General features: G+C 50.5%; 1 protein-coding gene across 6 annotated transcripts in view; it reads left to right on the forward strand.

The window, feature by feature from the left end:
* Window positions 1-4,404: 4,404 nt before the first annotated feature.
* Window positions 4,405-16,506, forward strand: part of PPARD (peroxisome proliferator activated receptor delta) — a 47,560-nt gene continuing 35,458 nt past the window's right edge. For 2 of the 6 annotated variants that reach the window (XR_004374843.2, XM_032789079.2), the window contains exon 1: window positions 4,405-4,474. The gene's annotated coding sequence lies outside the window, so the exon portion shown is untranslated. Of the gene's footprint in view, window positions 4,475-7,227; window positions 7,370-9,149; window positions 9,264-11,576; window positions 11,666-16,506 lie in introns of those variants that run through there. The other 4 variants (XM_032789083.2, XM_032789081.2, XM_032789082.2 and 1 more) reach the window with 4 other exon arrangements.

Below are 16,506 nucleotides of genomic sequence, written 5' to 3' on the forward strand. Positions count from 1 at the left end.
CACCTTTTCCAAACCTGGAGTCCTCTCCCATCCAGCAGCCCAGAGCCCACCTGCTCCTGTTTAGAAAGGACAGGGTGGTCATGACCCACCCCCTGGCTCATGACTACCAGCTTGAGAACCCCAAGGAGGATGAGAACTGACCACCAACGGGCTGTGGAGTAGTGGATGTACATCAGCTGATAAGCCAGAGACACTGAAGCAGGCCATGCTGAATCCCTTGAGTCTTTCACACAGAAGGTGCGGAGGAGAGAAGAATGCTCTGTAAAGAAACATCCCTGTCACAGAGGAGCACTGGGGCCTGGTGATTGGACTTGGCTCGCTGACAGGAGACTGGATTTTGTTCAAATGCCTTCTGGAGACAAGAGGCAACCGCTCTTTGTGGTGGCTGGTCTCTTGCAAAGGGAAATGCCCAGCAGTGCCGTAATGGGAGGTTACTTTTTCTGACCTGGCCGATGAGCTGATGGCCTCAGTTAGGAGGCCAGTGGGAGTGAATGGTTCTCAAGCAGGGACTTATCTTTGCACCCAGGGAGGATCTCCTCTGTTGGAGGATGGGTTTCTTAACCCTGGAAAGTGACAGGCCATTGACTCTGGGAAATCTTTACACAAAGGGCTTTCCTGGATAAGCCGCACTCTGACTGAAAACAACAGGGAAGGACACAGGTTTCAACCTCAACTGGAAATTCAGCCACTGGAGCCACAAGCCTTCTCCATCAGCCGCATTACGCGCTATCTATGCACTGATCTGCATTTTCCAGGCCTCCATCATCGGGGTAAGTAGGGGCCGTACCCCACCACACCCGTGCTCTAAATTCCTGGGAGTCCTCCCCAGTGCAGGAGGAAAAGGTAGCTGTCAGCCCACATAGGGATTCACCTCCCTATTAGTTGGGAGCAGTAGCCATGATGCAACTGACTAGCTCGTGATTTACACCCTCCAAAAGCGAGCCCTAAAAACCCGGGTGGAATATCCGCCTCAAACCCCTTTTCTTTCCCCAGCAGAGGGGCTGCCCCCTGGATAATTTTAAAATAGGTGTCATTTTTCACTTAATTCCTCTCCCATGCAGCACAAGAGGTTGGCATGTTAATTACTTCAAGTGAGAACAGGCATTGAGTAAATAGACAGCTCTTGTGTCAGCACTTTCCTTTGATCAGTGGCTGACTTCAGATGCGTCTTGGTTGTGCTGCCTCCAACACAGAGCGGAAAGAACTTTGACTGCTGGCCGAGTCAGCAATTTTGGGGCCCTGATCAGCTACTGCAGAGACTTGAACTAAGAATAGTGTAGAATGCAAGGATCACAAGTGAGAAATCAGGTGAAAAACCATGGGTCTTCTGCATTTAAACATACCCTGCTGTTTCAACACACACACAGATCAGTTATTTTGCTGGGTCTTATCCTGTCTTAGTTGGATCCAAGTGTCCCAAGCTGTGGTCCCTAGTCCACTTTCTGGTGGGTTGCAGAATGCTGGCGGCCAGCCACGTGGGTGCTCGCCCCACTCCTTGCTTCTACCTGCTTGGATTGCATCACTGATAGTATTGTCCTAATGTTATTTTGCCAAGTCAGCAGTTACTGTCGCTGCTATGAGGCAGATCATCCTGTTGTCCCCACTGGGAGAGGCAGCATTCAGAGGCTCATCGCAGTATGGAGACATGGGCTACGCTGTGGGAAAATACAAGAGCTGCTGAAGTCAGCCCTGATCCTGGAAGCTCTTAGGGATCTGAGTAACTTTATGCCCATGTGGGCTCCTGTGTGAAACACCCTTTGTGTTCAAAGGAGGGGAAGTTGCTTCTGTGCATAAGGGTTTGCAGACTCAGAGCCTTAGGACAGTGTTGAATTTGAAATCTGTGGAAGGGGTGAGCGCACAGCTGAGTAGCTCCTAGGATCCAGCCCAGAGTCAGGAATGGGCCTAGGAGTCAAAGGGGCGTGCTCGGGAGAGGAGGAGTGTCAGGAGAGAGAGGGAGGCACGGGGTGACAGAGGTAGAGGCAGGAGCAATGCAGAGGCTCTGGAGTGGAGGCGGAGAAGCTGGAATTACAGAAGCAGGGAAATGAATGCAGTGATCTGAGACCACACTGAGGTAAGGACAGAAGAGGCATCTGCATTGCATGCTAAGGCTCCATCTTTCATTGTCTTGGGCAGGTAATTGTCTCACTATTAAGTATATTCCAAGTGCCAGCACAGAGGGGCATGGAGCATGTATCTGACTGGTCAGAGCAGGGACTTGGTAACCAGGACTCCCAGCTTCTATTTCTTCTTCTGGTGGGAATGTGGTCCAGGGATTAGAGCAGGAGATGGGATGCCAGGACCCCTGGCTTCAGTTCCTGGTTCTGCCACTGATGCACTGCATGACCTTCGACAAGTCACTTTCTTTTCTCCCTCATTAGAGGGGGAAAATACCTGTCTTATGGGGCTTATATAGACACTGGTTGAAAAGTGGTTTGAGATCCTCCACTGCAAGCTGCTGGCCAGGCACGAAGTAGTAGTTTTAACAATACAATCAGCACAGCCCAAAAGCAAATTCACAAAGCAGGAGTCCTGCTGCAGGATCCTATAAAGATAGATAAGAAGCAGTACACAGCAGGGTCAGTTCAGAAGCAAGGGGCTACCCTTAGGACTAAGCAGTTCAGGAGCCTTTGTAACACTTATCGGGGTTAGTGCTGATTGTTGAGCCTGTAAATTTCTTGAGACAAGGTCTGTTTGTCCTCTTTGTTCTACCTAATCTACAGCGTATTTACAGGGCTCCCAGCACCACAGTCCATCAGCACTAAACCTTCCAGTGCCCAGAATGCTGCTACTGCTCAGTAAATAATTTGTCGCCATTAATAATTTCATGGCCTAAGATCAGCAGTAGCTTGTATCATTTGGTCATATTCTTATCCTCATTCTCAGACCAGCGCTGGTTGTGAGTGTGACCAACTCGCCCAGTAACCCCACTGGCCAGTCGCCAGTCTGTTGTGAGTGAACCCAGTAGTGCCAGAATTTCTTAATCACAGTGACTTTACAGGTCAAATGCTCGCCGTTACAGATCTCGGAACAAACAACGAAAGTCCAGAGCTGCCCCATGCCCTCATCTGAGCTCGCCTTGTCTGGAGGCCGCGGTTTCTCAGCGTTTCAGGCTGGTCTGAGTCCCTCCTGCCCCCTCTGCCCTGCACATCCTCCTTACATGTCTGAGGGCTGGCTCCCCTCCACACAGCAATCCCTGACTCTGAGGAGCTCTAGCCCTTACTGGTCTTGTGGGTCTCCCCCTGTGTAGAGACTAGGTTCAGGTGGCTGGGCCAGCAGCTGAGACCATATCAAAGTGGCTGGCCCCAGATCACTCTGTGAAGGCACAGGGACCGTCCATTTCTGAACTCCCTGCAATGCTCTTGGGCAGGTCCAGGCTTATGCATCACAGCACCCTGCATTTCCCCATTTAGTATAAGAACAAGACAGCGTTCGGAGCTTGACACAGCCCCATCCCATGCTGTCACCATGGGCTCAGGCCCTGATCCTGCATTGCTCACTGTCCCACAAACCCCTCTGCCTGCTCAGCCAGCACTCCCTGCAGAAGCTGGGGCATAGACTTCCCTCAGAGAACCCACAGCGCACACGCTCTCTTTAGTCACCCACACTAGCCCTTTTAAAGAGCCAGTCTGCCCATGTGCGGCTGGCTCAAGCAAGAAATTCACAGGTTAGCACACAATGGACTAGATCCCTCACTTGAGCCACTGCTGCAGACTCAGGTTTGCCAGACATCCAGGGGGCGGGGCTGTCATCTGCTTAAAAGCATCGAAAGCTCATGCTCCAATATGTTTGTTAGTCTATAAGGTGCCATGGGACTCTTTGCCACTTTGACTTTCTCATGTTTCCCATATAATTATAAAATAAATCGATTGGAATATAAGTATTGTACTTATATTTCAGTGTGTGGTACACAGAGCAGTATAAACAAGTCACCGTCTGTACGACGTTAGTCTGTACTGACTTTGTGAGTGCTTTTTCTGTAGCCTGTTGTAAAACTAGGTAACTACCTCAATGAGCTGGGGTCCCCCCTGGAAGATCTCTGCACACCCCAGGGGTACACGTACCCTGGCTGAGAGTGAGAACTGCTGCTCTAACAGACTCATTGCACACCCACCCCAGCAGGCCTTGCTAACAGCCTACAAGTCCCGTGATCCTCCTGGCAGAGTTTCCCCGCCCTCTCCCTCCCGCTGGCTTTTCTGGTTTCGCATTGTCCTGAGCGCCCGCCAGGGGGCGCCGGACCCTGCTGAGGGCTGTGCCTTCTCCTGCGAGGGGGAGGGAGGGAATGGGCTTGGGCCGTTGCTGTAGAGATATGCTAATATAGTCCGGGAGCTGCTGATTGGCGAGTTGGGAATGGGCACGCGGTGGCGTCAGGGCGGATGCGTATGACGTATTGGCGGGGGGGGTGTGGTTAGGGGGAAAAGTTCTGGGCTGAGCTGGAGCTTGAGGGGGGGGTTGGAGCCTCCGCGTCCGGCAGCAGGTGAGGGGGGAAGGGCCCCCAGCCCCCCCGGGACTCCTCTCTCCTGAGCCCCACTTCGGGGAGGGGTACCCCTCTGCCCGGCACCCCCACACCCCTCTCCGCATCCCCCAGCCCCTTCCGGGGGGGGACCCCTCTGCCCGACACCCCCACACCCCTCTCCGCATCCCCCAGCCCCTTCCGGGGGGGGACCCCTCTGCCCGGCACCCCCACACCCCTCTCCGCATCCCCCAGCCCCTTCCGGGGGGGGACCCCTCTGCCCGGCACCCCCACACCCCTCTCCGCATCCCCCAGCCCCTTCCGGGGGGGGACCCCTCTGCCCGGCACCCCCACACCCCTCTCCGCATCCCCCAGCCCCTTCCGGGGGGGGACCCCTCTGCCCGACACCCCCACACCCCTCTCCGCATCCCCCAGCCCCTTCCGGGGGGGGACCCCTCTGCCCGGCACCCCCACACCCCTCTCCGCATCCCCCAGCCCCTTCAGGGGGGGGACCCCTCTGCCCAAACCCCAGCCCTGTCTGCAGGGGATCCCTTCCCGGCAGGGGACCCCTCTGCCTGACACCCCCAAACCCCTTTCCACATCCCCCAGCCTCTTCCAGGGGAGGACTCCTCTGCCCAAACCCCAGCCCTGTCTGCAGGGAACGCCTTCCCGGCGGGGGACTCCTCTGCCCAAACCCCAGCCCTTCTGCGGGGGACCCCTTCCCGGTGGGGGACCCCTCTGCCTGACACCCCCAAACCCCCTCCGCATCCCCTAGCCCCTCTGCCCAAACCCAGCCCTGTCTGCGGGGGACCCCTCTGCCCGTCACCCCAAATCCCTCTCTGCATCCCCTAGCCTCTTCCGGGGGGGGGACCCCTCTGCCCAAACCCCAGCCCTGTCGGCGGGGGACCTCTCTGCCTGACACCCCCAAATCCCCCTCCGCATTCCCTAGCCCTTCTGCCCAAACCCCAGCCCTGTCTGCGGGGAACCCCTCTGCCTGACACCCCCAAACCTCCCTCTGCATCCCCCAGCCCCTTCTGGGGGGACCCCTCTGCCCAACCCCCCAGCCCTGTCTGTGGGGGGGGGCTCTTCTCAGCGGGGGACCCCTCTGCCTGACACCCCAAACCCCCTCTGCATCCCCTAGACCCTCTGCCTGGCACCCCAAACCCCTCTCCGCATCCCCCAGCCCCTTCCGGGCGGGGGACCCCTCTGCCTGGCACCCCAAACCCCTCTTTGCATCCCCCAGCCCTTTCCGGGGGGACTCCTCTGCCCAAACCCCCAGCCCTGTCTGCGAGGGACCCCTCTGCCTGACACCCTCAAACCTTCCTCCGCATCCCCCAGCCCCTTCCGGGGGGACCCCGCTGCCCAAACCCCCAGTGCTGTCTGTGGGGGGCCCCTTCCCGGCGGGGGACACCTCTGCCTGACACCCTCAAACCTCCCTCCTCATCCCCCAGCCCCTTCTAGGGGGATCCCTCTGCCCAGCCTGTCTGCGGGGGGGGGGGGGGGCTCTTCCCGGTGGGGACCTCTCTGCCTGACACCCCCAACCCTCCTCCGCATCCCCTTGCCCCTCTGCCCAAACCCCTAGCCCTCTCTGCGGGGGGGCTCTTCCCAGCGGGGGACACCTCTGCCTAACACCCCCAAATCCCCTAGTCCCTCTGCCCAAACCGCCAGCTCTCTCTGCGGGGGGACCCTTCCTGCCGGGGGACACCTGCCTGACACCCCCAAACCCTCTCTGCATCCCCTAGCCTTTCTGCCCAAGCCTTCAGCCCCATCTGTGGGGGAGGGGCCCTTCCCGGCGGGGGATCCCTCTGCCTGACACCCCCAAACCCCCCTCTGCATTCCCCAACCCCTTCCCGGTGGGGGGGGCACCCTTCTGCCAGCTGCCCCCAGTCCTCTCTCCTGGGGGGACCCTTCTGCCACTAGCCCTCTCTCTGGGAGATCCCTCAGCCCAACCCCCTCTGTGGGGGGACTCCTCTGTCACCAGCCCCTATCTGGGGGGGACCCCTCTGCCTGACACCCCCAGCCCTCTCTGTGGGGGGACTCTTCTGCCAGCTGCCCCCAGTCCTCTCTCCTGGGGGGACCCTTCTGTCCCTTGCCCTCTCTCTGGGGAATCCCTCAGCCCAAGCCCCTCTGCCCCCAACTCTCTCTGTGGGAGGACCCCTCTGCCCCCAGCCTCTACCGGGGGGGGACCCCTCTGCTTACACCCCCAGCTCTCTCTAGGGGGACACTTCCTGGCAGGGGACCCCTGTGCCTGACACCCTCAGCCCTCTCTGTGGCGGAACCCAGCTGCCCACAGTCCTATCTCCCAGGGGGACCCTTCTGCCCGTAGCCCTCTTTCTGGGGGATCTTTCAGCCCAAGCCCCTCTGCCCCCAGCTCTCTCTGTGGGGGGACCCCTCTATCCCCAGCCCTCTCTCTGAGGGGGGGACCCCTGTTCCAGCTGCCTCAAGTCCTCCTTCTGGGAAGACCCCTGTGCCAGCGGCCCCCAGTTTCCTCTGGGGGGAACCCCTGTGCCTGCAACCGTCTCCCCTGGAGTAGTGGGAGAGGGGGAACCCCTCTGCCTGCAGCTGACCTCCCCCTGCGAGTATGGGGGAGGGGGAACCCCTCTGCCTGCAGCTGCCCACCCCAGAGTAGGGGGGAGGGGGAACCTCTCTGCCCACAGCTCCCAGCATTCTCCTCCTGCTCTGTCTGAAGGAGGAGTGTGAGAGAAGTGGGACTGGCTCTGGTAATGGGGTGTTGAAAGGCAGGTGGGGGGTCTGAAGCAAGTGTCATCAGGTGCAAGATTCTAGGAGGAGAGGTGTAACCATGGAGGGATTAGTGGCCAGAGCAGGGCATGAGAGAGAGAGGGTGCCTGAGTTCTATCCCAGCTCTGGGGCAAGGGTGTGATCTTGTGGCTTGAGCAGTCGACTGTGGACATAGGACCGGTAGGTTCCCCTGTCTCTCTCAGTGACCTACCATGAATCTTATTTCCTCTCTGTGCCTTGGTTTTCCTGTCTATAATATGACGGTGACTCTTCCTTGTCTCTCTAGTGTAGTCTCAACACCCTTTAGAACTATATATAGAGATCACACCGCCCACCTAGGAAGTACAGCCATGTCTGGCGTGGGATCCAGTAGAAATAGAACAACCGTGCATCAGTGCTACACAGATGTTTAGGACAGCAAGTAAAGAAACTGGTATCTAGACAAAACTGCTTGTAGGTGAGGGCAGAAAAACAGCTCTTGGTTACTTCACAGTTAGGCTGCAAGTTTTAATTAATTGATTAATTATATGTATAAGTTGGAGATTCTTGGATGGAAGGCAAAGGAATGTAAAGACACAAGACAGCCACCCAGTGTCCTAGGTTAGAGACTAGTTGCTTTCACCCCTCACCTCCTTACTCATGTATTGACTTAGTCTTGTTGCGTCTTTTTTATTCCACACTGATCAGCTCCCGACTCCTTGCTGCAACAGCTGAGGCCAGGTCTACACTACGAGATCAAATCGATTTTAGATACGCAATTTCAGCTACGAGAATAGCGTAGCTGAAATCGAATATCTAAAATCGATTTACTCACCCGTCTTCACCGCGCGGGATCGATCCGCGCGGCTCGCTGTGTCGAATCCGGAAGTCCGGTCGTCTAGCTGGAGTTCCGGAATCGATCTAAGCACGCTCTGGGATCGAGATATCGCGTCCAGACCAGACGCGATATTTCGATCCCCGAGCAATCGATTTTAATGCGCCGATCTGGCATGTAGTCTAGACGTGGCCTCACTCCTTTGTATTACAGTGTTTGGCTCTACCTCAGAACTAGAGAGCTTTCCCCATCCAAGTGTACTGTAATAGCCACTTTCCCTAGCAGGATTCCTCCTGCCTATCTGCAGTGGAAAGGGGTGGTCAGTCTGCCTTCCTGACCTTGCTGCTCTTTCGATAGCTGGTGCTGAGTGATTGTGCCTCAGATCATACAAAACTGCCCTCCTCACTTTCAATGTGAGGATCTCAAAGCACTTCAGACAGTAGAGAATTAAGCCTTGTAACCTTGATGTAGGTGTGTGGTACCATCTATTTTATAGATGGAGAAACTGGGACATAGAGAGGTGAAACGGTCGGCGTCACTGTTAGTAGTAGAGCAGGGGCTAAAACCTGCATCTCTTGATTCCAATCCTGTGCTTTAAGTGCACAACTGTTTTTCCTTATTTTTATTATTAATAAAGCCTGTCTTATTATTTTGTACGACTGTAGTTTAGTAGCTGAATTGCCTGCATTGACTTAGTCTACCATGGCAGACTAAAAGAACGTAGAGTGACCCTTTAACAGCCCATGCTGTCTGATCAGACAGGCACATATCTTCCCCTCCAACTGCCGTGTCATGGGCAGAGCCCTTGTGAAAGGGGCTAGCTAGATAGCCATGGATGCTGAAGAGCTCTACTGTACTATAGAGTAGGTACAGGAGGGGCAGTGGCACAGCAGACTCTCCCCCCACTCCCAGGTTACTGTCAACGTACATCAGCACTGACCTGGAGGGATTGTCTTAGCATGGAAAGGGAATTCAAGTGTATCTTAGTCCCTTGTTGGTAGGGAGGCCACTGGTGATGGTTCTTGTCACCAGACCCCTGTCCTTTAGAGGCTGATCTGAGACCAGCCAGTTTCATTTCCCATTGGCCTCTGGACAACTGTCAGATAGGAATGATTTCTGGCCATTCCCCACCTGGATTTTGAACAGGTGACCCTAATGCGACCCTCCATATCCTGTTTCCAATTGCTGGAACCGACTCATCCTCATCCTCCTCTCAACATCTGGTTGAAGGCCTCCAGATGCAAATGTACTGAAAGCTAGGTGAGTTTCTTCCTTAACAGAGCCTGTCAACCTGGAAGAATAGAGGAAGCTTTAGGGAGGAGCTGGGATGTTTGTTGGGCTTTCTTTCATGGTCTGTTGAGTTGGTGCAAGTATCGCCTTGTACCAAGTGCCAACGAGGCATGTCTTGACATTTGGCTGAGAGCAGAGCAAGGTGAATTAATGACTTAATATTGGTTTTCACATTTGTCTGTCTCTGTTGGCAGTTGGAGCTTGGACGGTGTCATAAGGTGTGTGCAGTCAGAGTGTGACTTGCATTCTGATTGGCACTGTCTGTGCTGGGTTTCCTGTAGAGCTTTGTGTTACAGGGTCTGGGAAGGTTTTTACTGGTAGTGGAGATGAAGGAAGTGTGCTTGGGTTCAAGGCACCTGGGTGTGTGTTATTTATCTGACTACCCAGGAATAATAAAATGTGCAGACTTGGACTTATGGTACAATAGTTTTCTCTTTTAGGAGGAAGCAGGAGGAATATTCTGCAACCCTAACGTCCTGTTTACAAAGGCAATTCATTTTACTTAATTTTTAGAATACTTGCTACAGCAGAGGATTGAGAATCAAGAATCCTGGATTCTCTTCATTGTTCTGCCACTGACTCACTCAGCGACCAAAGGGCAAATGATAAGACTACAGAAATGTAGATCTGGCAGGGACCTTGAGGTCACCTTGAAAAGTGAAATGATTCACAGAACGTTCATTTCACCTCTGTGCCTCAGTTTCCCCACCTGTAAAATGGGGATAATACTTACAGGGAGACTTTGAGTCTTAATTACTAAGTGTGAAGTACCTTGAGATCCTTGCCTGGAGTCAGAACTACTGAACTGCCTATTTAATGCCCTGTGCTGCTAATACTTAATAGCGATTCTCCTTTAGGAGTCTATACTTTAGGAAGACCTGAGGATTGTCCCTGCTGTTGTTATGCAGTTTCAAGTGGTCATAAACTGCAGCATAGTGACAGCCATGAAGCTGTAGGTGGCTACAGATTCGTGACCGTATTAGGTATCATTCAAAGGTCTTTCAGACCTGACTAAGCAATTGCTACTTTTCCTCTGAAAGCCAGGTCTCTCTCTAGGGCCTAGTCTACCCTGGGGGGGCGGGGGGGGTATCGATCTAAGATATGCAACTTCAGCTATGATAATAGCATAGCTGCAGGTGACATATCTTAGATCGACTTACCTCCCGTCCTCAAGGTGCGGGATCAACAGCCACAGCTCCTCCTTTGACTCTGCTTCCGCCTCTCGCCCTGGTGGAGTTCCAGAGTCAATCGGGAGCGCGTTCGGGGATCAATTTATTGTGTCTAGACAAGATGCGATAAATCGATCCCTGATAGATCGATCATTACCCACCAATTCGGCGGGTAGTGTGGACGTACCCTTGATAACTGAACTGGTTTATTTGCAGGTACTCAGCTAACTTGCGACTCTTCTAATACTGAAAGATGTATTACTCTGAAATGGAGGCTTTCTTATTGGCGCAGAGGAGCAGCTGAGCCCATATAATACTGGGAAGGGAACAAAGGTTCAAGATGCATCTGTGTTCTCAGCATCTTTGTTTAATCTCAGTGTTGGTTATGAAACCCAGTTATTCTGGTGTGTTTAAAAATACGCCCTATTTTCTCTAAGTCCCCTAGTTCTGAATTGTTTATTAGCTGTTTTCTCCAGAACCTGGTAGCTTGTTGCTCCACTCTGCTATGCTTGGAGTGGTTTCCCTATGTTATGATGCTATTTTCGTGGTCATCAGAGAAGCCCCTAGGTGCTGTTTCTCTATTGAATCTGTGAGTTTTAGCAACTTGGTTGCTCCAAATCGTCACTGGTAAGTGTAAATAGTCACCTGAAGAGTAAGATTAAGTATCGGTCTAATGCCTAACATTTCTAAAAAGCATCAGTATCTTTAATACCAACTCTCTGTTTTTGTCAAGTTCCAGTGTATTCAGCCTGTAGTTTCTTATGGTGTAAGTCAGTGATGAGGATCTTCTAACATTACACTTGATCTCGGACCAATGACCTGTTGATATTTCAGCTATGATCTATGACTTCCGTTGATGGCAGCTATAGTACGGTCCATAAAAACCATGAAAGAGTCTTTAATAAACATCTGCAACTGCTGAACAGTTCTGTTCCTCTCAGGCTTTTGCCTTCCACAAGACCGGGGGCATTACCCTAGAGTACAGTCTGAGCATGCAATAAGGGTCAATATAAACTTCAGAGTTGTAGTTCGTTCTGCTCCTGTTTTTCCTGTAGCACAGAAATATCTGGACTTCATGCACGTCAATGGTGATTTGTGTTGTGTTCTCTTGCAGTTTTCTTCAATTTGCAGCTCTTTGTGCTGGTATGGTAACTACATGGTAGCTTTCACCAACAGGCAAACAGGGACAGCTGTTCCAAAGAGGTAACCCTTCCCTTTGTGTGCATGTGGTTTACAAAAACTTTTGCCCTATCATGTTTTTAAGAAAACTCAGTGTGGGGTAAGTGTGTGAATTATCTTTAAGATCTGTTCCATGCTTTTTGGAGGTGGTCTTAGTGTCCGCAGAATTTAAGCTTTCCCTGTTTCTTGAAGTCAGCTTCCATCCTTATGTTTATATAATTTTCTGACTGTTAACTTTATGGAACTGCATAGACAGAATGACGTGCTCTGAGTGACATAGCCTGTTCCCATTCATCTCTGATATATAATGAAGACAGACTGAAAATCATTGTTAGCTGTTTCCAGTGACTGGAAGTTAAAACTAGACAAATTCAGACTGGAAATGAGATGAACATTTTAAACATGAGAGTAATTAACCATTGGAACTGTTTGCCTAGGCTTGTGTTAAGTTCTCCATCATTTGCCATTTTTAAATAAAGGTTGGATGCTTTTCTAAAAGATGTGCTCTAGTTAAGCAGTAATTATTTAGAGGAAGTTCTCTGGCCTGTATTATGCAGAAGAGTAGACTCGCTAATCACAATGGGCCTGTTTGTCCTTAGAATCTATGAATTTCACTGCATTTTAACAGAAACATCAGCTGCTCTGAGATTGTGGGTGGGGCCTGGGGTTGTAGAAAGAGCTTAGATAAACTGCTGTGACTATTTTTCCACCACTCTGACTACTGCATCTACAGCATGTGTTCTTATGTAACTGCCTCCTTTACATGAGACAAAAACAACTGAGTTAACTGCAGAGATGAAATGAGGTTTGTTAGGACATCATGGGGCATGTGCTCTGAGAACTGTTGTTTTTCCCCCCCCAGGCTTTTGAGTTGGCTCACAAGGTACAATGCAGTCACATGGCAACCAAAACATTGTGTGTAGGCTTGATTTCTTTCTGCCACAGCACACATCATGGTAACTTTGTTGAACGGGCCGCACTTTGCTCGTGTAAAACAAAATGTGAGTTTTCCTAAAGCATGTGCATCTGTTTCTGCTGGTTTTTTTTTAAGTATTCAAGACATGAGCCTCTAAAAATGTTTATAGCACGTGGAAAGGATTTTGTAATGATCCTGTATGAGGCTTTGATCATAAAACCATTGTTATACAAAATAGCTTACTGCTGTTCACTGGTATCCTTTTTCTAGGATGCTGCTTGGGATTTCTTGTTGACAAAACTGTGTTTATACAGTACATCTGTTGTGCTATGGGAAGTGTATATTCTGTGGCTTTTGAATTATGGATTGGAAATCTGCATTCTTAGAAACCAAGTGACTAGCAGTAAAGGAGATAAGGGGAGGCCTTTACTCAGTAGATCCAATTCCAGTTAGCTTCTCTATGAAATCCTTTAAATTAGGAAGGAGGAGGTCCCCACATTCAGGACTGAGAGATCATTCTGCTGCCGGTGAAACTCTGCCTTGCTCTGAATGCAGAGCTGTGGGGCTTGGTTTGATTTGTGATTTGGATTGTTGTCTACCCAGGTCACAGCAGAGACAAGCTTGCTAAAATTCAAGCCGCAGGTTGGAGAGATTCTTGACTAGGTATATAGCCAATTCATTGTAAGGTACTTAGCAGCAGTGTGCTTTTCTACAAATTAAATGTTCAAAAATTACTTGCCCTTCTTGCAATAAGCTCTTAAAATCTTTAAAGTCATGGAAGAGCAGTAACGACTTCCAGAGTTAAGGATTTATTTATTTATTTATTTTCCCAAAAAAAGCTCTAAAATGCACGGTAGATTACTTTGAAAATCCCTGTGCCACATCAGGATTCTGGGTAGAGTTAGTGATGCAAATTTGGAGTCTTTTGGGTCAAGGGACTATGAAATACACCTCCCTCAATGACTTGATTGTAATGTGGGTCTGTGCAGCACTGCTGAGGGCATGAAACAGATTGAGGCAGAGATGGGGGAGGCTGGAAGAGCATGTCAGTTTCAAGACCACTTTTCAAGATGCTGTAAAACTTATAGGTGCATGAAAAGTGGCTGGGAATGTGGTATCCCACTTGAGGGCCTGTAGAACAGTTTGTGGGATGAACTTGAGGCTGTTTGGTCAGGCATGTTCTTGAGGTACAGCATCTCCCAACCCCCTCCAAATCGTTTCGTCAGTGAGATACTGAACCACATGCTGTACCAGTAACAGATATCTGGAAGTTAATTGCTGGTGGCACAGTAAGGGAAGGGCAAGAGGCCTGCCGTGTATCATAATGTGTCTTTAGATACCGCGTTGTGCCCGTGTGTCACGTTTCCTGGGTGGTGATAACTGAGTGGGGTGGCTGTATTATGTGGAAAGTATCACCTCAGTTCTGTGTGTTCTCGCTTGCCAATGTTTGTGTTTTGGCAACTCTCACATTCTTGAGGAGACCAGGGCAATGCTGGAACTCCATGTTAACAAAGCTTTTCTAGGTGTGATGGGGATGGTTTGTGGAGATTTTCGCCTCTTGTCTGTTCTGTGCATTTGGCTCAGGTTGTGAGAGCATGAAAGCTGTTACCATGTGGTGACTGACATGTGATGCAAGTCAGATGAGTATGTGGATTTACTGTCGTTCTAGTGGATGCCGACAGAACAGTTGGCATTAATTGATATCCTTGTTGGCATTAGCGTCTTTGAGGGAGATTTATTGTCTGATCGTTTGAACTCTGAGCCATGCCACTGAATCACTGTATGACCTTGGGCAGGGCACTTAACAGCTCTGTGCCTCCATTTCCCCATCTCCAGAATGGGAATAATACCTAAATTGCAAGGATGTTGTGTGAGGTTTTACCAAGTGTTCTGTGCTTCTGGAAGGTGTTATAGAAATCCAAACTGTCAGGAATGTACACAGCTGTGAGAATGATGTTATGCGACTGTTCTGATTGCCAAAGCTGCTTTCACAGGAACAAGTTAACAGAAGAGTCTGAAACTGGTCAAACGAAACTTCCTTCCCTGTTTGAAAACAGGGGAAGATCCCACTCCCCCAGACAGTGTTTGGAGAGAGACAGCAAGAAAACTGCCTTACCTTCAAGCTCCCTGAGAGGGGTTTTACACTAGTGCATATAACAAAGTAGTTAAAAACCCTCTCAGGAAGTTTTGTAATTGACTATGTCCATATCCTTATGGCAAACATTAATGTGCTTTTTCTCTCCTGTGGTTTGAATGGAGACTAAGTGAACACTGTGGTTTTGTTCTAACAATTTCAGTCTGTACATTCCCTGGCCCCACTAAATCATCTTTCTTTGAGTACAGGCATAATCAATCCCCGTCAGCAGAGCCCTGAGAATGGGGTTTAACTGCTGCTGCACAGAATATTTTGGTAGGATCTACAAAATCAGCAGCCTTTTTTTTGGTGAGATGTGTAATCTCAATAAAATCTACAGTCTTATTTCCTCATTTGCTAATGAGTGCCTTGGACCTAAAATGGGGACTGTTAGGTTAGCTGCTGCAGCAGAGGCCATGAGGGAGGGGCATATATGGAGGAAGAGAAAAGAAGTCGCCTTACGTTACAGGATTTTGTTGGGTCACACAACAATGGTGACTGTTAGGGCAAATGTCTTTGGGACTTGCTGACGAGTGAATAAAATTGCCTGGTTTGCTCGTGTACCTGATGGAACCAGTTCAACAAGGTCAAAAATATACAGTCTCAAAGCTCTTAAAATGGTGACTGTCTTGGGCTTGTGAACTAGTTTTTATTGGGCTGTTATGGGGCCTGATCCTGAGAGTCACTGTCCGTCTACAGGCCTAGAGAAATGCCAGTACTCAACCCCCTCAGGATGAAGCGTATGTTTAGAGAGGAAGAATGAGAGTCAGGACTCCTACTGTGTTCTATTCCCAGCTCTGCTGCTTTGGCCTAGTCTCTTGTCTGCAGCGCAGTTTCCCCATCTGCAAAATGGGGATAATGTGGAGCTAAGACTTAAGAGGCTCTTTGAGATGCTTGGATGAGAGGGTCCGGAAATGCAGTGTGTGATTGCTATTGCCCAGCACTTGCTGTGGATGAGTTAGCAAGGGCAGTGCTCTAAGTCCGACCCTAACTGTGGTATCTCGCATGGCAGTTTTTCACTCGTCATTCCCCAGCTTTTCCATTCAACTTTCTGCGCTCGTCATGCTCTGAATCCCCTGTTTGCCTCAAGAAATGTTGCGGCTTTGCTTACTAACGCCTTTCTGTCTTGTTCTGTAATTACTGATCTTGAAACCAGATCCTTCCGCGGGGTCCGTTCAGCTCTGTGAGGACAAGAGGATTGTAAGCAAGCCAGTGCCTCGGAATAACACATGAGGGGCGTGCAGGAACTTCAGAAAGTTTGTGTGGTTCAAAATACCAGTTTTGTTGAATCCCGGGGGGCCCCTTAGCACCCCCTCTTCCTTTCACCTCTCCCAAGACTTTAGGAAGAGGCAGGCATATGGTCCTCAACAGGTCTCATTGTTGCCCTCTCAAAGAGGACTATATCTTAAAATATGGCTGCTAAAATTTGTAAAGCACTTCAAATACGTGAAACACACCATAAATGTGAAATATGATTATAATTGGGGCTGGTGGGTTATGTGGATAGGTGAGGGAGAGGCAGAGGGTTGCCTTTGTCTAGTGGTCTAAGCAGAGGGCTGGGAACCAGGAACCCGTGAATTCAATCCCATTGCTCACACTAACATCTTCTGTAGCCTCTACAGGCAAATCACTGAAGGTTTGTGTCATGCTCCCCCTCGCCCCCTCTTAGAAGTGAGGGGAGGGCTCATTTACGTTTGCAAAGTGCTACGTATAAAGTTGTGAATGTCTTATTCTTGAGGGTGTTGTAAAACTCCTGTCACTGGGAGCTCTGTGGGATGCTAGCCCTGTGAGAGTGAGCTCAGTTCCGTATTGCCT

This window comes from Chelonoidis abingdonii, chromosome 4 (genome assembly GCF_003597395.2).
Source record: "Chelonoidis abingdonii isolate Lonesome George chromosome 4, CheloAbing_2.0, whole genome shotgun sequence".
NCBI lineage: Eukaryota > Metazoa > Chordata > Testudines > Testudinidae > Chelonoidis > Chelonoidis abingdonii.